This window comes from Schistocerca piceifrons, chromosome X, assembly GCF_021461385.2.
Source record: "Schistocerca piceifrons isolate TAMUIC-IGC-003096 chromosome X, iqSchPice1.1, whole genome shotgun sequence".
In the NCBI taxonomy this organism is placed as follows: Eukaryota; Metazoa; Arthropoda; class Insecta; order Orthoptera; family Acrididae; genus Schistocerca; species Schistocerca piceifrons.
In genome coordinates, this window is record NC_060149.1 from 341,761,230 (window position 1) to 341,778,679 (window position 17,450).

Genomic DNA, 17,450 nt, shown 5'->3' on the forward strand with positions numbered 1-17,450 from the left:
ACCTGGAAATCTGAGTGAAATGATCCGCATGTCGAAATGCTGGTGTAAAAACTCCAACACAGTGTTTGCAGTGTGTGGCCTTGCTCCATCTTGCATGAATCACTGCGTGTTGAAGGGCAAGGCAGTAGCAAGAAGCTGTGGATTGAAGCTATTGCGAAGCATGCTCAACTAATGCTCGCTGTTCACAGTTTCTTCAAAGAGTAAGGGTCCAATAAGTCCGTGACTGGAAATTGCTGCCCACGCTGTAATCCTCGGAGCATAATGTTATCGTTCATGAAGCACTTGTGGGTTTTCAGTGGCCCAAAAGCGTACATTTTGTTTGTTAACCGCGCCGTCTAAATGAAAATGCGCCTCATCTGAAAACCAAACGTTGTTGAGAGTTTCTTCCCTATACTCCGGTCACTGAGCAAACAGTAGTCTCTGCTGCTTGTGTTCTTCAGTGAGCTTCTGTGCACAGGTCATCTTGTATGGGTACATATGGAGGCCACACAATTGCCGATCGTTGGTATGTCGTCAGTCTTCCATTGTCATCCATTGCTGCTTACTAGTCTCCTAGTGGCAGTATCGTGAATTACACGTCATTTCGTAACTCATTTGTTTTTCCAAGCTCTGCTGGTACTGCTGTAGAGGTCCCAGCGGGATATCTAATGTGCGTCGTAAATTGTGAAAGAAACAATTGGTAACACATTTCGTACGCCACCCTGTACTTTGTTGACATACATTCATCAGGATCTCGGAATAAAATAACAGACAGCGACTTTCGTTGCGCGGGAAATGGTCTTGCTAAAGGCAACAAATGGCGCGAAAACACCATGCCCGACGGGTTATTTCAGTAGAATGGTATATGCGAAACGTAAAGCAATCGTAAAGACGCAGGGTACTTTGAATAAGTATACACTATGTGACAAAAAGTATCCGGATACACGTAAGTAATGCGGAATTGACCACTAGTTATCAAGAGAGGTAGACCCACCACAATAAAAGGAGACGGGGAGTATTGTGTCGTCAGTAGAGATGCGGTACCAACAGAATGGGTCGGTCAGGAGAGACCAGTGACTGGACGTGATCTGGTCACTGGATGTCACCTGAGTAACGAATCCATCAGAGACACTTCAATACTTGTAAAGCTGCCTGAGTTGGCTACAGGTGATGTGATTGTGAAGTGGAAAGGCGTAGGAACAACCACAGCTAAATCAAGATCAGGTAGACCTCACGAACTGACGGACAGGAACCGTAGAGCATTGCGGACTGTGTGGCTCAAAAATATAGCATGAAATCAATGGAACGAATCACTCGTTAGTTCCGAGGTGCTACCAGCAGTTCGCTCAATAACTGTGCGTAGGGAGTTAAAAAGAATACGGGACAGTGCTCGAGCAGCTCGCCAGTAAGCCACAGATTTCTGTGGTTAATTGCTAAGCGACGCTTCAGGTTGTGTGAAGAACGACGCCACTGTACAGTGGATGACTGGAAATGAATGATTTAGAGTCATGTGTCACGCACCCCGATGACAGGGTGAAATCGTTACCTGCCATCATGTGTAGTGCCAACAGTGAAGCACAGAGGAGGTCGTGTTACGGTATCGGGGAACTTTTTGTGGTTGGGGTGTGATGCGTAGTGCCAACAGTGAAGCACAGAGGAGGTTGTGTTACATTATGGGGGAATTTTTCGTGGTTGGGGTGTGATGTGTAGTGTCAACAGTGAAGCACAGAGGAGGTTGTGTTACGGTATGGGGGACTTTTTCGTGGTTGGTGTGTGGTTCCCTTATTGCGCTTAAGAAAACGCTCAATAATAAAGGATATGAACACATTTTACAGCATTGTGTGCTGCATACAGTAGAAGAACAGCTCGGAGACGATGATTATATCAGCATGACGATGCGGCCTGTCATAAAGCAGCATCAGTGCGGCAATGGTTTGTGGAAGATAACATTTCTGATATGGACTTTCCTCTTCAGAGTCCCGACCTGAACCTACTGAAACACTTTTGGAATGTGGTGGAACGTCGACTTCACTCCAGATCCCAGCACCCAGTATCACTAGCTGCTCTGGTTTCGGCTCTTGAGGCCAATGGGCTGGCATTCCTTCACAGACATTCAGACATCTAATTGCAAGTGTCCCAGGCAGAGTTCAAACCGTCATAAGGGCGAAGGATAGACACATCTGATATTAATGCCCACAATCCTCATATCTGTAGAATCTTCCACCCAACAAGTCTACCCAGTACGTTGTCTTCGATGGTGAGTGTTCATCGGAGGTGAGGGTATCATCTGGAGTGCCCCAGGGAAGTGTGGTAGGTCCGCTGTTGTTTTCTATCTGCATAAATGATCTTTTGGATAGGGTGAATAGCAATGTGCGGCTGTTTGTTGATGATGCTGTGGTGTATGGGAAGGTGGCGTCGTTGAGTGACTGTAGGAGGATACAAGATGACTTGGACAGGATTTATGATTGGTGCGAAGAATGGCAGCTAACTCTAAATATGGATAAATGTAAATTAATGCAGATGAATAGGAAAAAGTGTGGTGTCACCGCCAGACACCACACTTGCTAGGTGGTAGCCTTTAAATCGGCCGAGGTCCGTTAGTATACGTCGGACCCGCGTGTCGCCACTATCAGTGATTGCAGACCGAGCGCCGCCACACGGCAGGTCTAGAGAGACTTCCTAGCACTCGCCTCAGTTGTACAACCGACTTTGCTAGCGATGGTTCACTGACAAAATACGTTCTCATTTGCCGAGACGATAGTTTAGCACAGCCTTCAGCTACGTCATTTGCTACGACCTAGCAAGGCGCCATTATCAGTTACTATTGATATTGAATCATGTACCGTCAAGACCAATGTTCACCATTAACGGATTAATGTTAAGTATTCCACCAGCTACGTCCGTTTATCTAAATTCTAATTTCCTTGTCCTGTTCCAGACCTCACGCCAGCCTGCGGAGCTAAAACGCATGCCTTTCGGCCTCCTCTAGTAACACGGTGTTGGCTCTCCTGCCAACCAAAACATTGGCGACGAGGCAAAACCGCATTCTTATCGATATTCCCCTGATTTACTTGTGTAATGGCTTCCCCACAATCTCAGATGTACTGTCCGAATTTTATCGCTTACAGAATCAGCAGATGCAGGCCTTACTGGATGCCCTTGGACAGCTCGTCCAGGGTCAACGGGCAGTGCAAAACGATGCAGCAGCCGTCGCTCCACCGCTAACGCAGCCACAACACGCTGTTGCACCAACTTTTCGACCTTTTGATGCTGCACTGGAAAGCTGGACGGAGTGGTCACGCCAATTTGGATTCCATCTCGCCGCCTACAGAATTCAAGGTAACGAGTGGCAGCCTTTATTGTTATCATCGGTCGGCATACAAACGTACCGTGTGATAGTCAAATTATTTCCCCGACGCGATGTAGCGACTCTGTCCTACGACGAAATTTTGTCTGCATTAGATGCATATTTCAAAGAATCAGTCAATGTAGTTGCGAAAAGGTATACCTTCCTTCGTACAAAACGTACGGCAGGTCAAACTAATCGGGAGTGGGTTGCAACCTTGCAAGGCCTTACTAGGGATTGTGCTTTTGAGTGTCAATGTGGACTCCCTTATTCAGATACTATGGTACGTGATGCAATTGCACAGAACGTTTCTGATGTTCGTATAAGGGAACAGATTTTGAAACTAGTCAATCCCTCCCTTCAACAAGTGATGGACATATTGGATTGGCAGGACACACTTGACTTTGCTCAGGAATCATTTGAAACTTTGCCACCCGTGTGTCAAGTTAACCAGCCCGCCGGGCGAGCTGCACAGAACAGTAAACAGCCCTTGCGCCTGGCCGCGCCGCTGCCGCCAGGCTCTCAGGCACGTGTACCGTGCCGGCAAGCGAATGCAGTGCTAAAATCATGCCCGCGGTGTGCTACTAGACATTCGCGTGAGAATTGCCCGTCATGCCAAGCTATTTGCTTTCACTGTCATAAAAAAGGGCATGTTCAAAGTGTTTGCCTGACAATAGCTCAGATCGGAAACTCAAAACCATTCCAGGCCCTTTGCTTCGCGCCGGAATCGGAATCGAACCAAGGATACTCAGGCTCGCGAAACTTCGGCCAGGCAATTCATATAGTCCATTCCACTCCGCCCAGTGCCACTCTCTCTAAAAGTGACTGTGTTCATCCCACAAATAGTGTGCATTGACGTCGCCGGAACTCCCGTCAAGTCGCAAGTGATTTTGTACCAGTGTCAGTTCACGTTGCACGAGACAGTCCCTCTTGTCTTCAGGAGGGCAATAAACTTTTTGTGGACTTGGACATTAACGGCAAAGTGATACCATTCCAGCTGGATACTGGGGCTGCAGTTTCACTGAACAATTAAGACACTTACAAACTGCTGGGCACACCTCCGTTGCGTGCCGCAGCTGTTAAGTTAACGAGCTATGCAGGTCAAGCGATCTGTGTTAAGACAGTGCAGCCTGTTTGCAACATACAAAGGACAAACAAAACTTGTGTCATTTTACATCCTTCATTCTTCTTCTGTAGTGAACTTGTTTGGTTTCGATTTATTTCAGTTGTTTAACTTGTCTATAGTAAATCAGGTCCTATCAGTGAACCAGACTGTGCCTTCCGACAATGTTTCTCGTCTATGTGAAGAATTTGCAGATATTTTTGCACTGGGCCTCGGTTGCGCTAAGAACTATAAAGCACATTTGGAACTGAAAGTAAACGCGCAACCGAAATGTTCCCCACGCATTGCGTGATGAGGTCGCAAAAACATTACAAGATTTGGAATCACTAGGTGTAATTGAACGTGTGCAGGCTTCTCTCTGGGCCTCACCCTTAGTAATTTTGCCAAAACCTTCCGGAAAATCGAGACTTTGTGTGGACTTCAAGGCAACAGTGAATCCACAACTAGTGACTGCAACTTTTTCTTTACCCAGCCCGGAAGATCTTTTTGACAAACTGTGCTGGGGTAAATATTTTTCGAAGTTGGACCTAGCAGATGCGTACTTGCAAATACCGGTGGACGAAGAACCCCAGCGCGTTTTGGTGGTTAACACGCATCTTGGTTTGTATCGATTCAAACGACTGCCATTCGGGTGTGCATCCGCCCCTGCGTTGTTTCAGCAATATCTACAAACTGTTTGTGCGTCGGTCCCTGCTGCAGCAAACTATCTGGACGATATTGTGATCTCCGGAAAGACGGAAGAAGAACATTTAGCCAATCTCTCAACATTATTTCAGGTCTTGCGACAAAATGGTCTTCGCTTGCGGACGGACAAATGTGTGTTTTTTGCTCGTGACTTGCCCTACCTGGGACATGTACTCAATGCCGAAGGCATACATCCCAGTCCCGAGCACCTCCGTGCCATACAAGACTTGCCTGCGCCGCAGAATTTGAAGCAGCTACAGAGTGTGCTGGGAAAAATTAACTATTATCACAGATATGTTCCACATGCCTCCTCCATTTCAGCTCCGCTTCATCGCTTACGCCGTAAAGGTGTCCCGTTCGTCTGGACGACGGAATGCGAACGCGCCTTTCGCCAGTGGAAATCGGCTTTGCTTTCCAATACTTGCCTTACGCCATTCGATCCCCGGAAGCCCCTTTTGTTGACAGTGGATGCATCGGATTTCAGGATCGGTGCTGTGCTTGCACACAAAGATGGATCGCACGATCGCCCTATTGCCTTTGCGTCCAAATTGCTCTCGTCTGCGCAAAGAAATTATTCACAGATCGAGAAAGAAGCATTGGCTCTCGTATTTGGTGTTACAAAGTTTCATGATTTCTTGTATGGTCGTCACTTTACCATCATCACAGACCACAAACCTTTGACATCGCTTTTTCATCCGACCAAGCCTGTACCTCCACGTACAGCGCAGAAATTCATTCGCTGGTCTATTTTCCTCTCGCAGTACCGCTGCGATATCTTGTATCGGTCCACTGCTAAGCACGGAAACTCCGATGCGTTGTCCCGTTTGCCTGTTGCTGGGGATAGAGCATTCGATTCCTCCGAACTTGCTTGCATGTTCATTGATTCGGAAACCGATGATGTGGTCGAATCGTTTCCGATTGATTTTCGTCATGTAGCTACAGCCACAGCTGCCGACCCTGTCCTTGCTACCGTTCTGCGTTTTGTTGCTACGCAATGGCCCTTGTCAAAGTCACGGATCGGGGATCCGTTGGTTCGCCGATTTTTTGCTCACCAGGAGAGACTTTTTGTACGACGTGGTGTTTTGCTGTTGCGTTCTGATAATGATCAGTCCAGGGTCGTGGTCCCACGTTCGTTACAGTCCTCTGTCTTACAGCTTCTCCACCAAGGACATTGGGGTATAGTGAGAACGAAACAACTTGCTCGTCAGCAGTGTTCTTGGTTCGGAATCGATGCCGCGATTACGAATATGTGCTCTTCTTGCATGGTGTGTGCCGAACAACAATCAGCACCACCGCGGAAATTCTTTGCATGGCCAAAAGCCACTTCCCCTTGGCAACGCTTACACATCGATTTTGCTGGTCCATTCTGGAAAGCTCGATGGTTGGTTGTGGTAGATTCATTCAGTAATTTTCCTTTTGTTGTCCAGATGTCTTCCACGACGTCATCTGCCACCATCCAGGCGTTATCTGCTATCTTTTGCATTGAAGGTCTTCCACAGACTAATGTTTCCGACAATGGCCCACAATTCATGTCTGCAGAATTTCAGTCATTCTGCAAGGCCAATGGTATTCAACATCTGACGTCCGCGCTGTTTTCGCCACAGTCAAATGGTGCCGCTGAACGATTGGTCAGGACTTTCAAGTCACAGATCTTGAAGCTGAAAGAGTCGCATTCTCGGGAGGACGCGTTATTGCTCTTTTTGTCCTCGTATCGCTCTCAGCCCCGAGATGGTCGCTCGCCGGCTGAGTTGCTCCACGGTCGCCCTCATCGAACCTTGATGTCTTTGCTACATTCGCCGCATCAGGTGCCTGTACAGCGGCAGACACCTGCTTTTGCCCCCAGGCGACGTTGTCTACTACCGCCATTATCGAGGTTCACGGCGTTGGCTCGAAGGGCGCATTCTTCGCTGCCTCGGCCGCGCTATGTATCTGGTTTTGGGGCCTCTGGTGAGGTGCGTCGGCATCTCAATCAGCTGCGCCTCCGTCGTCGCACTGGATCTGCCGCTCCCAGTCTGCTTTCAGCGACGGTGCCGTCCGGTCAGCGCCCTGGGGACCCATCTACTGGCTCGCTTCGGCCCCAGGTGTTACCGACGCTGCCTTCCATTTTGCCCCATGGCGACGCGCCGCCGCCTGTTCTCCCGCCGGCGACGCCCGCAGTGGACGAGTCGCTGCAACCGCCGGGCGCCTCCCTGGGTCACGCGCCGCCGATCGCTTCCCGTGACCAGTTGTCCTCCGACATGGATCTCTTGCCCGCTCCGGACCGTATGTCGTCTTCGCCCGTCGGGTGCCCCGGCCCGATGGAGGTCGACCCTTCGGCCCCTCCTGTCTCTCTGCGGGCGCATACACCGCATGTTGGCGTGCACCCTGGAGCAGGTTTTCAGGCGTTTCCTAGCTCCCCACGGTCCGAATGGCAGGGTGCGGGTGGCACAGCCTCGCCTGTTGTTAGGCTCCCCACCTCGTCGCATACGTCAACATGGGGTCCTCCCCACGGCGGGCGGAAGCCTTATGCCACAACCGTACGCCGATTTGAGGGGGAGGAATGTGGTGTCACCGCCAGACACCACACTTGCTAGGTGGTAGCCTTTAAATCGGCCGAGGTCCGTTAGTATACGTCGGACCCGCGTGTCGCCACTATCAGTGATTGCAGACCGAGCGCCGCCACACGGCAGGTCTAGAGAGACTTCCTAGCACTCGTCCCAGTTGTACAACCGACTTTGCTAGCGATGGTTCACTGACAAAATACGCTCTCATTTGCCGAGACGATAGTTTAGCATAGCCTTCAGCTACGTCATTTGCTACGACCTCGCAAGGCGCCATTATCAGTTACTATTGATATTGAATCATGTACCGTCAAGACCGACGTTCACCATTAACGGATTAAAGATAAGTATTCCACCAGCTACGTCCGTTTTTCTAAATTCTAATTTCCTTGTCCTGTTCCAGACCTCATGCCAGCCTGCGTGAGCTAAAACGCGTGCCTTTCGGCCTCCTCTAGTAACCCAGTGTTGGCTCTCCTGCCAACCAAAACAAAAAGAATCCCGTAATGTTTGAATACTCCATTAGTAGTGTAGCGCTTGACACAGTCACGTCGATTAAATATTTGGGCGTAACATTGCAGAGCGATATGAAGTGGGACAAGCATGTAATGGCAGTTGTGGGGAAGGCGGATAGTCGTCTTCGGTTCATTGGTAGGATTTTGGGAAGATGTGGTTCATCTGTAAAGGAGATCGCTTATAAAACACTAATACGACCTATTCTTGAGTACTGCTCGAGTGTTTGGGATCACTGTCAGGTCGGATTGAGGGAGGACATAGAAGCAATTCAGAGGTGGGCTGCTAGATTTGTTACTGGTAGGTTTGATCATCACGCGAGTGTTACGGAAATGCTTCAGGAACTCAAGTGGGAGTCTCTAGAAGAAAGGAGGCGTTCTTTTCGTGAATCGCTACTGAGGAAATTTAAAGAACCAGCATTTGAGGCTGACTGCAGTACAATTTTACTGCCGCCAACTTATATTTCGCGGAAAGACCACAAAGATAAGATAAGAGAAATGAGGGTTCGTACAGAGGCATATAGGCAGTCATTTTTCCCTCCTTCTGTTTGGGAGTGGAACAGGGAGAGAAGATGCTAGTTGTGGTATGAGGTACCCTCCGTCACACACCGTATGGTGGATTGCGAAGTACGTATGTAGATGTTGATGCAATCAGAATTACACCTAGCGCGGTAGGTTTGTACAGAAGCTGGAAAACGTACGATGTTATGGTTGCCCCTGAGCCGACTAAAGAATAAATTTTGGAATTTTCTCTTACTATCTTCACGTTATACCTTCCAACACAATAATCCGAAATTCTTTTTTATACCGACTAACATTAAAACTGTGTACCGCCCAGGAATTCGAAGCTAGGATACATTTACCAACCGAGCCACCGAAACAGATCTTGTGGCTGGACTCCCGACTTCAGTCTAAAAGTACTTCTCTTTCAAATCGACAAAACCTTTCCTGCAAACCTCACCGCAGCCACAGACTAAGAGCGCTTGCTAGTTTTGATAACGTACCTTTCGTTATAGCTTCCACACCGCTGCAGAGTGAAATGTCCTACCACATAAATCCTGTGAGCCAGCGGGTGAGATGAAACGTTATCTTTGCCTTACGCGGGAAAAGGCGAAAAGTCAGTACCGTTTCAAGTCCTGGCCCTTCACACATTTAATTTTCTGGAAACTTGCATTCCACCGTACATTCCGCTGATTAGAGGAATATTCTTCCTCTAAGCCAAAGGGTATTGTGCTTGTGCACGAAAGAGAAAGGATCTGTCGCCATAGCTGCGTCATGAGGACCAGCGAAACAACAGAATCTTCATCATGCAACCGGCTTTAGCTCCTGACAGAGAATAACAGCGTGTATGCTTTACAGGCGTTGAGACGGTTCAAAGACTGCTGCTGACGCTTCACATACCTTTCGGAGAAGCCTGAGCGAAGAAGCACCCAGAAACCCTTCCAGGAATGGGCTGCTAGCACCGGAATATAGTAGCGTTGATTTTCCTGACGAGTCGTGGCAGCTGGGAACGCAATCTGTAAGTACAGAAAAAAAAGTAACTGTTAGGATCTTCCTGTAAAGAGGTGGGCGACGTAAGAGAGTAAATGGCTGAGTTATTCAGAGTTTTCCTATTATAAAAATAAAGCTTCATTAAACACGAATTCGGTCTACATATATATGTGACTACTCTGCAATTCACACTTACGTGCTTGACAGTGGCTTTATCGAACCATCTTGAGACTATGCTGGAAATTTGGGGTAAGGTGTTACGGGATCAAACTGCTAAGGTCATCGGTCCCTAGGCTTACACACTACTTAATCTAACTTAAACTAACTTGCACTAAGGACGACACACACACACACACACACACACACACACACACACACACACACACACACACACACACATGCCCGAGGGAGGACTCTAACCTCCGACGGGGGGAGCCGCACGGGCAGTGACAAGACGCCTCAGTCCGCGCGGCTTTGAGACTATTTCTTTATCGATTCACTCCCGAACAGAGCGGGAAAAATGAGCCCTGATTTCTCTTATTTTATTACAATGATAATTGCTCCCTATGCAGGTGGGCGTCAACAAAATGTTTACGCATGCGGAGGAGGAAATTGGTCATTGAAATTTCGTGAATAGCTCTCGCCGCTAAAATGTCCTTTTTTTCTGCCAACCCAACCCGCGTTTCATATCCGTGACACTCTTTCCGCTGTTTTGCGGTAGTAGATAACAGGCTGCCCTTCTTTGAACTTTTTCGATGTCCTCATTCAATCTTATCTCACTAGCATCCCATACCGCACAGAAACGCTTCAGAAGACGACGGACAAGTGTAATGTAGGCAGTCTCCTTGGTAGATTTGTTATACCTTATAAGTATTCTGCTAATAAAACGAAGTCTCTGATTCGCCTTGCCGACTACACTCTCTACGTGACAGTTGAAGTTTAGGTTGTTCGTAATTGTTACCCCAAGGTATTTAGTTGAATTGGCAGCCTTTAGATTTGTGTGATTTATCGTGTAACCGAAATTCAGCAGATTCCTTTTAGTACTCATGCGGATGGCCTCACTTTCCACTATTTTGAGTCTGTTGTCACTTTCCGCACCTTATATCTCGTCTAAATAATTTAGAAATTGGTTTTGCTCTTCTGGCCCGGGTTCTCGGGTTCGATTCCCGGCGGGGTCAGGGATTTTCTCTGCCTCGTGATGGCTGGGTGTTGTGTGCTGTCCTTAGGTTAGTTAGGTTTAAGTAGTTTTAAGTTCTAGGGGACTGATGACCGTAGCAGTTAAGTCCCATAGTGCTCAGAGCCACTTGAACCTATTTTTATTATCTTCTGGTGACTTTTCTAGACGGTAAATGACAGCACCATCTGCAAAAAAATCTAAGAGAGAGTCTCTGATTGTCTCCAAAATCGTTTATGTACATTAACAGGAGCAGAGGATCTGCAACACTTCCTTTGGGAACGCCAGAGACCCAGAGACCACTTCGGTTTTACTCAGTGAGTTTCCGTTGGTTACTACGAACTATGAGCTATCTGACACGAAGTCGCGAATCCAATCGCGCAACTGAGACAATCCTCCATGGGTCGCTTGTGAGGAATGGTGTAAAAAATCTTCTGGAAATCCGAAAATATGGAATCAATTTGGCATCCACTGTCGGGAGCACTCATTACTTCGTGAGAATAAAGAGCTAATTGTGTTCCACGAGAACGATGTTTTCTGGATCCGTGCTATCTGTCAACACATCGTTTTCTTCGAGATAATTCATAATGTTCGAACACGATATATGTTCCAAAATCCTACTGCAAATCGGCGTTAGCGATACGGTTCTGTTATCCAGCAGGTTACTCTGATTTCCTTCCTTGAGTACTTGTGTGACCTGTGCAACTTTCTTGTCTTTAGGTACAGAACTTTCGTCGAGCAGGCGGTTGTATATGAATGATAAGTATGGAGCTACTATATTAGCAAATTCTGAAAGGACCGGAAGACGTGACTTTATTAAGTAATCTCAACTGCTTCGCTACTCCGTGAATGACGACTTCCAAGCTTCTCGTATTGGCACCTGTTCTACATCTACATACATACTCCTCAATCCACCATACGGTGCGTGGCGGAGGGTACCTCGTACCACAACTAGTATCTTCTCTCCCTGTTCCACTCCCAAACGGAACGAGGGAAAAATGACTGCCTATATGCCTCTGTACGAGCCCTAATATCTCTGATCTTATCTTTGTAGTCTTTCCACGAAATATAAGTTGGCGGCAGTAAAATTGTACTGCAGTCAGCCTCAAATGCTGTTTCTCTAAATTTCCTCAGCAGCGATTCACGAAAAGAACGCCTCCTTTCCTCCAGAGACTCCCACTTGAGTTCCTGAAGCATTTCCGTAACACTCGCGTGATGATCAAACCTACCAGTAACAAATCTAGCAGACCGCCTCTGAACTGCTTCTATGTCCTCCCTCAATCCGACCTGATAGGGATCCCAAACACTCGAGCAGTACTCAAGAATGGGTCGTATTAGTGTTTTATAAGCGGTCCCCTTTACAGATGAACCACATCTTCCCAAAACTCTACCAATGAACCGATGACGACTATCCGCCTTCCCCACAACTGCCATTACATGCTTATCCCACTTGATATCGCTCTGCAATGTTACGCCCAAATATTTAATCGACGTGACTGTGTCAAGCGCTACACTACTAATGGAGTATTCAAACATTACGGGATTCTTTTTCCTATTCATCTGCATTAATTTACATTTATCTATATTTAGATTTAGCTGCCATACTTTACACCAATCACAAATCCTCTCCAAGTCATCTTGTATCCTCCTACAGTCACTCAACGACGACACCTTCCCGTACACCACAGTATCATCAGCAAACAGCAGCACATTGCTATGCACCTTACCCAAAAGATCATTTATGTAGATAGAAAACAACAGCGGACCTACCACACTTCCCCGGGGCACTCCAGGTGATACCCTTACCTCCGATGAATACTCACCATCGAGGACAACGTACTAGGTTCTATTACTTAAGAAGTCTTCGAGCCACTCACATATTTGGGAACCAATCCCATATGCTCATACCTTAGTTAGAAGTCTGCAGTGGGGCACCGAGTCAAACGCTTTCCGGAATATGGCATCCGTCTGATACCCTTCATCCACGGTTCGCAAGATATCATGTGAAAAAAGGGCGAGTTGCGTTTCGCAGGAGCGATGCTTTCTAAAGCCGTGCTGATGCATGGACAGCAACTTCTCTGTCTCAAGGAAATTCATTATATTCGAACTGAGAATATGTTAGAGAATCCTGCAACAAGCCGATGTTAAGGACATTGGTCTGTAATTTTGAGGATCCGTGGAATATAGAAAGCGTCGCTCGCGATAAGCGGGAAATCCGGATACAAATTTTCATATGTCATTATTCAGTAGTTGATCTATACCAAATATAGCTGATGTCGGGAATTACACGTTAGAGAATTAGTTTCGTACAGTTGTGGATCGTCAACAGTATCTGATCTTGCAGAGATGCATGTAAATATATTTACTTCGTGTTCTTTGGTGAAGCAATCCGAAAGCCGTGTTTAGTAACTCCGCTTTGGTGCCGCTGTCATCGGTAACATTACCACTGCTATCTCGCAGTGAAGGTATTGATTGCGCCTTGCCGCTAGTGTACTCTAAATACGAGCAGAATATCTCAGTATTTTCTGTCGGATTTAATCGAAAATAATTATTGTCTTCATCCGTGCTACTTGGCTTGTCTGTGAAAGGAGATACATTTCCCCTGCAGCATCGGGAACGCACAGTTGCTGCTGTTAGTCTCGTGTTGGTCAAAGGCTGAATCGAGATTTCCGTTACTAACAAAGTAGAGTTGGGAGACAAAAGTTATTAGAGAGAATGTAGTGTAACTTAGCTGCGCGACCAGCTTCGATGTGTCCGTACAGATTACTTTGAAGTGAACTGTGTTTGACCACAGGCCGCATCTGCTGCCAGCTACGAGGAACGGCCTCACACCAAGGCGACGGAACAATTACCCCTCCCCTCTCGCAAGAGGACTTAGCGGCAAAAAATAAAAAGCGCCTGCTGCCACTGAGCTCCAGTCGAGTGGCTGGAACTCGGTACTTAACTGTCCAGTGAGTCACGTAGTCCTTGGGGTGGATAAACGGGGCAATGCTCGGTGGAGATGGTGGGAATTTTACCTCCCCCAACCTACCCAGCACTCGGAAGATTCTATTTTAGAGCACAACGAATAAGTGTTACACTTTGCCTATCCTTACTCGAAGAGCAGTGTTCCTTAGAGGACTAAGACACAGGGAAGGCAAAGGGTCTGGCCAATATCGGCCTTCAACGTTCGCTAACCACATCCCTAGAAGCAAGATGGAATGTCCTGTTGTGAGTTCGTGCGCGTTGCAGATTTTAGTAATTGGCGTGACGCCTCAGCTGCCGGCCGGAGTGGCCGTGCGGTTCTAGGCGCTACAGTCTGGAGCCGAGCGACCGCTACGTTCGCAGGTTCGAATCCTGCCTCGGGCATGGATGTGTGTGATGTCCTTAGGTAAGTTAGGTTTAATTAGTTCTAAGTTCTAGGCGACTGATGACCTCAGAAGTTAAGTCGCATAGTGCTCAGAGCCATTTGAACCATTTTGACGCCTCAGCTGTAGGAACAACGCGTTCAGGCACTTCCTCTCGGTATCGACGTGCCTCCTCTTCCAAACGTCCGTTCTTTTTGTTGAGTTATATTAAATGAGAATAGTCAAAAAGCATACATCAGATCGCCCATTACGTGAATTCGAACTGTCACACAACACATAGTCTTTGATACTGAAAAATGAGATACCAAAAAATGGTTCAAATGGTTTTGAGCACTATGGGACTTAACTTCTGAGGTCATCAGTCCCCTAGAACTTAGAACTACTTAAACCTAACTAACCTAAGGACGTCACACACATCCATGCCCGAGGCAGGATTCCAACCTGCGACCGTAGCGGTCGCGCGGTTCCAGACTGTAGCGCCTAGAACCGCTCGGCCACCCCTGCCGGTATGAGATAGCAACCCTTAGAGATAGACTGCATCTTTGCAGTGAACATAAACTATACATCTCAGTGTCACGGTTCCAATCAAATTCGATCGTCAGTCTGCATTGTCCCCTGAGTTGCACTCCGGAAAGTAAAGTTTTCAGTTTTTGACATTGCTCTCGTTCCTATTGCTGGTAGGATTTCTATTATTACAAAACAAAACATCGTACATTGTGCATAGCTTTAATCTTAATCTGTTAGGAATACACACTAAAGCGTAGTTTAATGTATCATCGCCTTTTCTCCTGAAAGGAAGGCTGGTAATCATGACAAAATTCCTTTTCTTTGGGATAGTAATTAATTTACTTTTCAGTTATTTGTAATTGTAATCCTTTCGTTACAGGCGTTCTATGTATTTCCTAAGACATTTGAAAGTGTCTGTGCTGTTATCCTTGCTTATGGTGCGTTTTCGTCTGATTTGGCGTATCTGAGTTGATGTTTATGGTATCTTTCGTTTGATTATGTCGCCAGATGTTCCTTCGCCTACAACGGTCAGAACGTATTGAGAATTCTTCAGTTTAACGGTATCCTATGAATGTGCAATGGGCTGCTACACCTTGAACATTGTCCTTGTTACGGTCATCTAACTTTCTCAACAGCCATTACATCGCTTCTGCATATCCAGTGTGATCACAGCTGATTTGAGACGAATCTTAGTCTTCTCTATCTACTCCCTAGTTGCCTCACTGGGGATTTTGTACCTAATTTGCGTTATGTAACGCCACATTTGGCCTTGCTGCAGGTGGCATACAAGACCCCGGTACCGTCTCATTCTGGAGAGTACGACATTCGTTCATGATGATGTGTTCATGAACTGAATATCAGACACGTTCAACTGATTGCTTAGGTCAAAAAATGGTTCAAATGGCTCTGAGCACTATGGGACTCAACTGCTGTGAACTTAGAACTACTTAAACCTAACTAACCTAAGGACATCACACACATCCATGCCCGAGGCAGGATTCGAACCTGCGACCGTAGCGGTCGTGCGGTTCCAGACTGAAGCGCCTTTAACCGCGCGGCCACTCCGGCCGGCGATTGCTTAGGTCACTGCTATATAAGGCGTGACTGTGATGCGTATTGGAATGCATTTCTCATTGTGAACTGACAACAAATTATCATTAAGCGGTTATAAAAATACGTCTTTAGCCATACCAATAAAGAAGGACGGCATTTACCCAAGAAATGAAGCAGAGGGCCTAAATATCATTCTCTGTTCTTTGACGTGTAATACTCTTTTGCTAAAGAATTAGTAGAAGTAATGAAGGACATAGTCATATAACTAACAACCACAACTGTAATAGTAAAAGCCAACAAAAGTGGTAATTTATCCCGACCATTACTCTACTGATAGGATTCCAGACTGTTAGTGGTATGTGTAAGAAGTTTGGTTGAAATCGGTCCTGTGATTTCGGAGGAGACGTGACACATACATAAATACACTTTTAGAAACATACCTACATTTCTCAAATGTGTATGAATATATTTTTTTCCGTGATACGATTTTGATGAAATAAAGCCTATATGGTGCCCCTAGTTACGCTGAAGTTAATAATGAAAGCGCCATAGAAACCCTTCTAATAGTTTTGGAGATTAGCGTATTCAAAGACACGCAGACACAACGGTTTTACAGGTCTTTTATTAGCATAAATGATTCTATCTTGTTTTCGGGGCGCCAAGCGAAACAAGCCCAATTGTACAACTATTTTTCTATATTTATTGGCTTTTGTACGTGCCCGTACAGCCATCTCGAAGCCAAAATATGAGTCTACTGTTTGTTTTGACAATGCAGGGTATACATTAGCGTAAGTCGTACCCTGGTACGAAGTTACACAGGCTTAACGAAGCTCAGAGTCCGTCATAAAATAAATTTTACATCCACAGTTCACTCAAACGAATAAACAAGATGAAAATATAACACAGAATACGCAGAGGTAGTATGCTACAAAAATCCTTCACGTAATACAATAAAAAATAATGAAATCCCGTCGATAAAAATGTGGGATATTCCAAATTCGATCCATATTAATGACGATGGATCTAAATTAACAATGAAATGTTATGTTATATATCCTTGAAGAATTGTTTCAAAAACTATGGGTGGGTAAATATTTGTGCAGTTTTATAAGCAGCAGTTAGACAGAACATGAGAACAGTATACAGTAACCAGATATGGGTATTATAGCCATACGTACAGATACAGCAGTATTCAGACACACGCATATAGGAGGAATACAGTGACATACATTCATAAGCTCAGCGTTCCACATCCTGCAAAGTAGCACGTGGGAATATAATCAGTTAACTGAAGTTTGGCTTCTCCTGGCATTCTAAGAACTATACAACTTGGTATGGCAGAAGGCATATGGAAGCTATTAAACGAACATGATTAGCACGGTTTGAGACTAGACCACTGTTAAAATTTAGTATAGCTTAGATTTGTCGCCTGTTGGATACATATAACACTAACTGATTCCATAGGAAATTGTATGTTACCTGTCATGCAGTAAGCTATATTGTTCCATAAGCAACGATCTACAAACAAGGAACGTAGATTGGAGGTTAATTTGTCATCTGCTGAGATATCATTCGAAAAGATCACAACCACAGATTGAACAGGAAATCTGCTGCAGTCTTTTTAAAATAAGTGTACTGTCGTTTATTTGAAGTGAATTAGTAAATAATTGCAAATCAATAGCGGATGGGAATTTGAG

General features: G+C 46.0%; 1 protein-coding gene across 7 annotated transcripts in view; it reads right to left on the reverse strand.

Annotated features, from left to right (window-relative positions):
* The window catches only part of LOC124721404 (protein O-linked-mannose beta-1,2-N-acetylglucosaminyltransferase 1-like), a 2,183,308-nt gene that overhangs the window by 1,900,021 nt on the left and 265,837 nt on the right, over nt 1-17,450 (reverse strand). For all 7 annotated transcript variants that reach the window (XM_047246347.1, XM_047246348.1, XM_047246345.1 and 4 more), the window contains exon 2: nt 9,583-9,698. The gene's annotated coding sequence lies outside the window, so the exon portion shown is untranslated. The remainder of the gene's footprint in view (nt 1-9,582; nt 9,699-17,450) is intronic.